The sequence below is a fragment of the Neoarius graeffei genome, chromosome 13, assembly GCF_027579695.1.
Source record: "Neoarius graeffei isolate fNeoGra1 chromosome 13, fNeoGra1.pri, whole genome shotgun sequence".
In the NCBI taxonomy this organism is placed as follows: domain Eukaryota; kingdom Metazoa; phylum Chordata; class Actinopteri; order Siluriformes; family Ariidae; genus Neoarius; species Neoarius graeffei.
The window spans coordinates 40,052,080-40,061,824 of record NC_083581.1 but is presented as its reverse complement, the minus strand read 5'-3'; positions in this window follow the sequence as shown (position 1 = coordinate 40,061,824).

Genomic DNA, 9,745 nt, shown 5'->3' with positions numbered 1-9,745 from the left:
TAAATCCGATGCATATCCGTTATTTTCACATGCGACTGCAGTCTGACCGGACAGGTCGCATTCATGCGACCTACACGTCATCAACAAGAGACAAACGTCACTATTCTGCGTTGGCTAATCCCGCCTCTTTGGTGGAAAACAACAACATTTGTACAGTTTTCAGAATTTAAACAAACTTTTATAGAATTGATCAAGCTAATGGTGGATTTGGTAGGGACCTGGATGTTGATCTGTTAGCCTGATTAAATAAAACAGTTTCTATAACTGATTTATAACTTAAACCATCCTGTATTACAAGATTATAAGATTGTTCTGGAAATTTCCAGTAATTTGACACCTTCGGTCTCATTACTCTGCTGCCCACATTAATCAGATTATTGTGTGAGTTCCGCCGCCGCCACAAAAACCACATCGCCAGGTCTCGCCTCATCTCCATAGCAAACTGCACTGGTGTTTCTGCACCTTGAGCCAGCGCTGAGAGAAGTTGCAGAATTCAGCTGGCTATAAACAATCTAAATAAATATTTATAAAAATGTAGAAAAAGTTTATTAATATGACGGAATAAATATGTGCAAATTATTAAGCCTGAATTAAGAGTTTGGTAATACAGCGGCCGTATCCCAAATGACTGCCTACTGAAGCTCGAGTGCACTATATAGAGTTTAAAAATCCATTACTTCCTAACATGTAGTGCACTTATATAGAAATTAGAGAGACATTTAGGAGTCAACCCTCGTTACCAGGCTACACGTTTTCATTTCAGTTCAGAAACAAAAACACACACGAGACCTCACACTTTAACACTAACCAGATAATTAAAAAAAAATCATTAAACTTGAAGAGTGCGCTTTTTTTTTTGTCTACGTATTAGGTAGATGTGCTTATTACGTGTCAATTTGTGCATGCGGGACACTTTTGGGTCGTTTTCCGTTCATATTGGAGATCGCATACAAGTCTCATATAATTGGTAATGTAAACGGCCTAACAAAAAAATCGGATTTCACAACAAATCGGATATGGGTCGTTTCAGGTTGCAGTCCGAACGTAGTGTAAGTTTCACATATTTCCCCTTTGTACTGTTCAAATGTAGTGCATTTGGGGTTTTAATTTTGGTGCTCTTCTGGTTCTATTAATTTTTAGAAGCTCCTTTTCCCCCCATGTGATATTTTTACATCATTCTTTTTTCACATATAGTGCACATTATTATATTCCCACATTATTCATTTCCTTTTGCATTTTGTCCACATGTAAAGCAATTGTGGTATTTTTCCACATGCTTTTTTTTCACATGTAAGACATTTATTGTTATTTTCCACATCTGGTTTTCTTGCATGATTTATTTATTTTTACATACGGTGGTGTAGTGGTTAGCACTGTCGCCTCACAGCAAGAAGGTCCTGGGTTCGAGCCCAGTGGCCGGCGAGGGCCTTTCTGTGTGGAGTTTGCATGTTCTCCCCATGTCCGCGTGGGTTTCCTCTGGGTGCTGTGCTTTCCCCCACAGTCCAAAGACATGCAGGTTAGGCTAATTGGTGGCTCTAAATTGACCGTAGGTGTGAATGTGAGTGTGAATGGTTGTTTGTCTCTGTGTGTCAGCCCTGCGATAATCTGGCGACTTTTCCAGGCTGTACCCTGCCTCTCACCCATAGTCAGCTGGGATAGGCTCCAGCTTGCCTGGATAAGCGGCTACAGATGGATGGATAGATATTACTTTTTTCATGTATAAATCATGTTTTTTTTTCCAGCATGTGATTTTTTTCTGCACATTATTCATTTATTTTTATATTTTGTTTTGTTTTTCACATTTAAGGTATATGATTTTATTTCTCCATGTTTTGTTTTGCATTTTATTTTTCACATTATTTTAATATTTTCATCTTATTCATTTTTCCTATGCAAGCTAATTTTCACATGTAATGCACATGCTGTTATTTTTCCAAATGTACAGTGGTGCTTGAAAGTTTGGGAACCCTTTAGAATTTTCTATATTTCTACATAAATATGACCTAAAACATGAACAGATATTCACACAAGTCCTAAAAGTAGGCAAAAAGAACCCAGTTAAACAAATGAGACAAAAATATTATACTTGGCCATTTATTTATTGAGGAAAATGATCCAATATTACATATCTGTGAGTGGCAAAAGTATGTGAACCTCTAGGATTAGCAGTTAATTTGAAGGTGAAATTAGAGTCAGGTGTTTTCAATCAATGGGTTGACAATCAGGTGTGAGTGGGCACCCTGTTTTATTTAAAGAACAGGGATCTATCAAAGTCTGATCTTCACAACACATGTTTGTGGAAGTGTATCATGGCACAAACAAAGGAGATTTCTGAGGACTTCAGAAAAAGCGTTGTTTATGCTCATCAGGCTGGAAAAGGTTACAAAACTATCTCTAAAGAGTTTGGACTCCACCAATCCACAGTCAGAGAGATTGTGTACAAATGGAGGAAATTCAAGACCATTGTTACCCTCCCCAGGAGTGGCTGACCAACAAAGATCACTCCAAGAGCAAGGCATGTAATAGTCTGTGAGGTCACAAAGGACCTCAGGGTAACTTCTAAGCAACTGAAGGCCTCTCTCACATTGCCTAATGTTAATGTTCATAAGTCCACCATCAGGAGAACACTGAACAACAATGGTGTGCATGGCAGGGTTTCAAAGAAAAAGCCAGTGCTCTCCAAAAAGAACATTGCTGTTCATCTGCAGTCTGCTAAAGATCATGTGGAGAAGCCAGAAGGCTATTGGAAAAATATTTTGTGGAAGGATGAGACCAAAATAGAACTTTTTGGTTTAAACAAGAAGCGTTATGTTTGGAAAAAGGAAAACACTGCAATCCAGCATAAGAACCTTATCCCATCTGTGAAACATGGTGGTGGTAGTATCATGGTTTGGGCCTGTTTTGCCGCATCTGGGCCAGGATGGCTTGCCATCATTGATGGAACAATGAATTCTGAATTATACCAGTGAATTCTAAAGAAAAATGTCAGGACATCTGTCCATGAACTGAATCTCAAGAGAAGGTGGGTCATGCAGCAAGACAACGACCCTAAGCACACAAGTCGTTCTACCAAAGAATGGTTAAAGAAGAATAAAGTTAATGCTTTGGAATGGCCAAGTCAAAGTCCTGACCATAATCCAATTGAAATGTTGTGGAAGGACCTGAAGTGAGCAGTTCATGTGAGGAAACCCACCAACATCCCAGTGTTGAAGCTGTTCTGTACAGAGGAATGGGCTAAAATTCCTCCAAGCCGGTGTGCAGGACTGATCAACAGTTTCCGGAAATGTTTAGTTGCAGTTATTGCTGCACAAGGGGGTCACACCAGATACTGAAAGCAAAGGTTCACATACTTTTGCCACTCACAGATATGTAATATTGGATCATTTTCCTCAATAAATAAATGACCAAGTATAATATTTTTGTCTCATTTGTTTCACTGGGTTCTCTTTACTTTTAGGACTTGTGTGAAAATCTGATGATGTTTTAGGTCATATTTATGCAGAAATATAGAAAATTCTAAAGGGTTCACAAACTTTCGAGCACTACTGTAACTTTCACGTGTTGTCTGATTAATTTATTTTTGTTCATTTTTTCCACATATAAGGGAGGTGTTTTTCCCCCTGTTATTTTTTCCCACATTATTCATTTATTTTCATGTTCATTTTTTAAATGTAAGGTATGTGCTCTTATAGTTTTACATATTATTCACTCAATGTCACATGTTTACTTGCATTCACATGTTTCATATTTGAGTCCATTTTACTGTAAATGTTTGAGTACCCAGATGTACAGGCATGCTACTGCAGCATGATGGGTAGAGACAGCAGTAATTACAACACAAATTACTACTGTATATAGTGTACAGGAAGCAAAGGGGCAGTGCAAAAGCAACCTAGTTATTTTTCATTCCTGAGTCTATGTCACAATTTCTATTTGTATGCATTATGAACTTTACTGAATCCATAAGAAGTTATTATTGTGGAACCTGTAGTTTCATAAAGAAATGTTTGCAAAGTAATGATGGAAATCTCATGGATATCCAGATCAATAAAAAATATTTACTGTTTATTCACTTTGCCTGATCATATTTTTCATATTAGGTGCTCAATAAAACCTTGATCCTTACAGTTAGGTCCATATATATTTGGACACTGACACAAATTTAGGTTTTTTTTACCTGTTTACTGAAACATATTCAAGTTGTAGTTATATAATGGACATGAACATAAAGTCCAGACTTTCAGCTTTCATTTGAGGGTATCCACATTAAAACTGGATGAAGGGTTTAGGAGTTTCAGCTCCTTAACATGTGCCACCCTGTTTTTAAAGGGACCAAAAGTAATTGGACAATTGACTCAAAGGCTATTTCATGGGCAGGTGTGGGAAATTCCTTTGTTATGTCATGTTTAATTAAGCAGATAAAAGGCCTGGAGTTGATTTGAGGTGTGGTGCTTGCATTTGGAAGATTTTGCTGTGAAGAAAACATGCGGTCAAAGGAGCTCTCCATGTAGGTGAAACAAGCCATCCTTAAGCTGTGAAAACAGAAAAAACCCATCTGAGAAATTGCTACAGTATTAGGAGTGGCAAAACCTACGGTTTGGTACATCCTGAGAAAGAAAGAAAGGACTGGTGAATTCATCAATGCAAAAAGACCTGGACACTCACAAAAGACAACAGTAGTGGATGATCGCAGAATAATTTCCATGGTGAAGAGAAACCCCTTCACAACAGCCAACCAAGTGAACAACACTCTCCAGGAGGTAGGCCTATCAATATCCAAATCTACCATAAAGAGAAGACTGCATGAAAGTAAATACAGAGGGTTCACTGCACGGTGCAAGCCACTCATAAGACTCAAGAATAAAAAGGCTAGATTGGACTTTGCTAAAAAACATCTAAAAAAGCCAGCACAGTTCTGGAAGAACATTCTTTGGACAGATGAAACCAAGATCAACCTCTACCAAAATGATGGAAAGAAAAAAGTATGGTGAAGGCATGGTAAAGCTCATGATCCAAAAGCATACCACATCATCTGTAAAGCACGGCGGAGGCAGTGTAATGGCTTGGGCATGCATGGCTGCCAGTGGCACTGGGTCACTAGTGTTTATTGATGATGTGACACAGAATAAAAGCAGCCGGATGAATTCTGAGGTATTCAGAGACATACTGTGTGCTCAAATCCAGCCAAATGCAGCCAAACTGATTGGTCGGCGTTTCATAATACAGATGGACAATGACCCAAAACATAAAGCCAAAGCAACCCAGGAGTTTATTAAAGCAAAGAAGTGGAATATTCTTGAATGGCCAAGTCAGTCACCTGATCTCAACCCAATTGAGCATGCATTTCACTTGTTAAAGACTAAACTTCAGACAGAAAGGCCCACAAACAAACAGCAACTGAAAACCGCTGCAGTAAAGGCCTGGCAGAGCATTAAAAAGGAGGAAACACAGCGTCTGGTGATGTCCATGAGTTCAAGACTTCAGGCAGTCATTGCCAACAAAGGGTTTTCAACCAAGTATTAGAAATGAACATTTTATTTACAATTATTTAATTTGTCCAATTACTTTTGAGCCCCTGAAATGAAGGGATTGTGTTTTAAAAAATGCTTTAATTCCTCACATTTTTATGCAATCATTTTGTTCAACCCACTGAATTAAAGCTGAAGGTCTGAACTTCAACTGCATCTGAATTGTTTTGTTCACAATTCATTGTGGTAATGTACAGAACCAAAATTAGAAAAATGTTGCCTCTGTCCAAATATTTATGGACCTAACTGTAGTCTGAAGTCTTGATCTAGAGAGCAAGCCTGTGGAGGAACCTCATTTCTGATGCACATACCTACAACATTAGTCTTCATTCACAAACTAAGCTCCTGCTTTACCATCACCATAGACTTCACATTCTCTTGTTCCAGCACTCTTGATATGGAAACTTCTCTGCTAAGGGTAAGGTCTCTCCCCTCACCTGAAGGGAGCATCCCACCATTTTGGAGATGTCAGTTTTCATCCACAATCAGCAATAAAATATTCAAGTGTCATTCAAGTCTGGTTCAGATTGTGGCAAAAGAACATCATCTGCATATCAGTATATATGAGAGATGTTACTCCTAGACTTCTGTACTAAATATCTCTCCATCCTTGACTCTGTCTTGACTCCCTGTCAATAAAATCACAAGATACACCCTTGACCTAAGAATGTGAACACACCTCTGCTCAAATAAAGACCTGATTTGCATGAAGAAGCAACCCACATACTGTTTACTCCTGCAGTACCTCCCAACAACTCACAAGCTCGACAAACCCATGTGTAGACTAAACTACCATAGTCCCATGACAAATGTTTAACTTGTACAATGTCTTGCAAAAGTATTCATCCCCCTTGGTATTTGTCCTGTTTTGTCGCATTACAAGCTGAAATTAAAATGGATTTTTGGAGGGTTAGCAGCATTTGATTTACACAACATGCCTACCACTTTAAAGGTGAAAATTTTTGTTTTATTGTGACACAAACAAAAATAAAGATGAAAAACAGAAATCTGGAGTGTGCACAAGTATTCACCCCTTTCATATGAAACCCCTAAATAAGAGCTGGTCCAACCAGTTCACTTCATAAGTCACATAATTAGTTGATCAAGATCCACCTGTGTGAAATCAAAGGGTCACATGATCTGTCACATGATGTCTGTTTAAATCAACCTGTTCTGGAAGGACCCTGACTCTGCAACACTACTAAGCAAGCAACGTGAGAACCAAGGAGCACTCTAAATAGGTCAGAGACAAAGTTGTGGAGAAGTATAGATCAGGGTTGGGTTATAAAAAATATCCCAAACTTTGAATATCCCAGGGAGCACCATTAAATCCATTATAGCAAAATGGAAAGAATATGGCACCACTACAAACCTGACAAGAGAAGGACGCCCACCAAAACTCACAGATCGGGCAAGGAGGGCATTAATCAGAGATGCAACAAAAACACCAACGATAACACTGAAGGAGCTGCAAAGATCCACAGTGGAGATGGGAGTATCTGTCCATAGGACCACTTTAAGCTGTACAATCCACAGAGTGGGGCTTTATGGAAGAGTGGCTAGAAAAAAGTAATTGCTTAAGAAAACGCATTTGGAGTTTGCCCAACAGCATGTAGCAGACTCCCCAAACACATGGAAGAAGATTCTCTGGTCAAATGAGACTAAAATTGATCTTCTTGGCCATCATGGGAAATGCCATGTGTGGCACAAACCCAACACCCTAAAGAACACCGTTCCTACAGTGAAGCATGGTGGTGGCAGTATCATGCTGTGGGGATATTTTTCATCTGCAGGGACAGGAAAGTTGGTCAGGATTGAAGGAAAAATACACTAAATACACCACAATTCTGGAGGAAAACCTGTTTGAGTCAGTATTTACAATACCCTCTTACCACAACATTAGTTTATCAGCTTGTCACATATACTGGCCTTCAGGCTTCACTTTTTCTGTCATTATTTTTTTGTGGGGAGACATTGCGAGGAGACATTGGGCATTCTATTGGGAGACTTGGGACATAGTGGGCAGACATGGTACAAAAATAAAATACCTAGGCTCATCTCATCTTATTATCTCTAGCTGCTTTATCCTGTTCTACAGGGTCGCAGGCAAGCTGGAGCCTATCCCAGCTGACTACGGGCAAAAGGTGGGGTACACCCTGGACAAGTCACCAGGTCATCACAGAGCTGACACATAGACACAGACAACCATTCACACCTACGGTCAATTTAGAGTCACCAGTTAACCTAACCTGCATGTCTTTGGGGGAAACCGGAGCACCCGGAGGAAACCCACGCGGACACCATGCAAACTCCGCACAGAAAGGCCCTCACCGGCGATGGGGCTTGAACCCGGACCTTCTTGCTGTGAGGCGACAGTGCCACCATACCTAGCCTAACATGTTTAATTTTTATTTATTATCAAAACTTGTAACATATGAACTGTATGAATACACAATGCTGGTAGAGCAATAGAAAAATGTCATTTTACCCAAAACCTGATGAGACAAAACAGTTCCATTCTCAAGAAGGAATGAAATAAACTTAATCCTCATGCAGGTACATGTCCACATTTCTTTAACAAACATTTTAAAACAATTTCATATTTGTAAACATGATGAACTGTCCCAACCCTCCCTATCTGGCCATTTTGAAAAAAAAAATCTTTAAAATGTTCCCCCCCCAGGACTTAGGTTTAATAAATAATACTATGTCTGGTAACTCTAGGCTACATACTTTAATTCCCAACAAATCCCCAATTCACCAGTGTACATTACACCATAGAATGGAGGTGGAGGCAAAGTAGAAAATACAAGTTTTGGTTGACAAAAATATTGAACTGCACAAACCTTACTGCAGTGTCCAGCTTCGTGGCTCCAAAGGAAGTAGGTTACTCTAAGGAGCAACATCTAACTTCTGGTGTCATCTCAAACCTGATTGATTGAAATTCATTTATGGGAACACAAACTGTCCCAAGTCTCCCTGAGGGAGACTCCCTCATCCCAATTCTTCCCGCTCTTCCCTCATGTAGGTGTGATGACTAAGGGAAAGTGAGGGATTGCATCCTAACATTTCAGTGATATTGTGGGAAGACTGTTGGAGTCAACTGCACTCTTCCAATGTGTCAGAAGCATTGTGAGCATTGTTCACTGCTACCATAGGCACACTGTATGAATTATAAGCCTTTCTACTGCTGGGTTGACATGGCGATGGCATCAAGATGCATTTGACACCATAGATCATTCTTAAAGCAGGTTTTCTGGATTTGGTCATCCTTTCAAGAAGACAGTAGAAACCACATGTCCTTGCTATGTAACACATGAGGGCTCATCTTATTGGCTGTGCTTTGAAAAGGTCAGTATAAAAGTTGAACGTTGGCATATCCAAAGCTGTCGTCAAATCCCAAAGGGAGACAATGGCTATGCCAGTGCATTCTCACAAACAAACAAACAAACAAACAAACAAACAAACAAACAAACAAACAAACAAAAAACCATAACACAAATAGCAAAACAATGAAACTGTCTTCACTTGCTCAATTATCTAAATTACTCCACAAGTACAATCTCCTCCCAAAGTCAGAGTTTGCTCTGCTTGTCTTTGGCAGTTCATAGTCTTTTAGAAATACAAAAACACACATTTCACTTATTACCTTAAGAAATAACAAGCTGCTGTTTTTCATTATATCCATAATGTGTAAGCACGTGTGATGAGCATGTTATGATTACCAATTAGTAGTCAAAGAAATTGGTCATTTTGGAAGCGATATGATGCATAAATAATGATCATTATTTAAAACTATTTAATTATTATTACTTTAATTAATTGTATTTTCATTAAAAGGTAAAAAAAAACAACCTGCAGACGTGCCAGATCAATGGGAATAAGTTTCAGAAAATCTGAAAGGTTCCAGATTCTGTTCTGACACATACACTACCGTTCAAAAGTTTGGGGTCACCCAGACAATTTTGTGTTTTCCATGAAAAGTCACACTTTTATTTACCACCATAAGTTGTAAAATGAATAGAAAATATAGTCAAGACATTTTTCTGGCCATTTTGAGCATTTAATCGACCCCACAAATGTGATGCTCCAGAAACTCAATCTGCTCAAAGGAAGGTCAGTTTTATAGCTTCTCTAAAGAGCTCAACTGTTTTCAGCTGTGCTAACATGATTGTACAAGGGTTTTGTAATCATCCATTAGCCTTCTGAGGCAATGA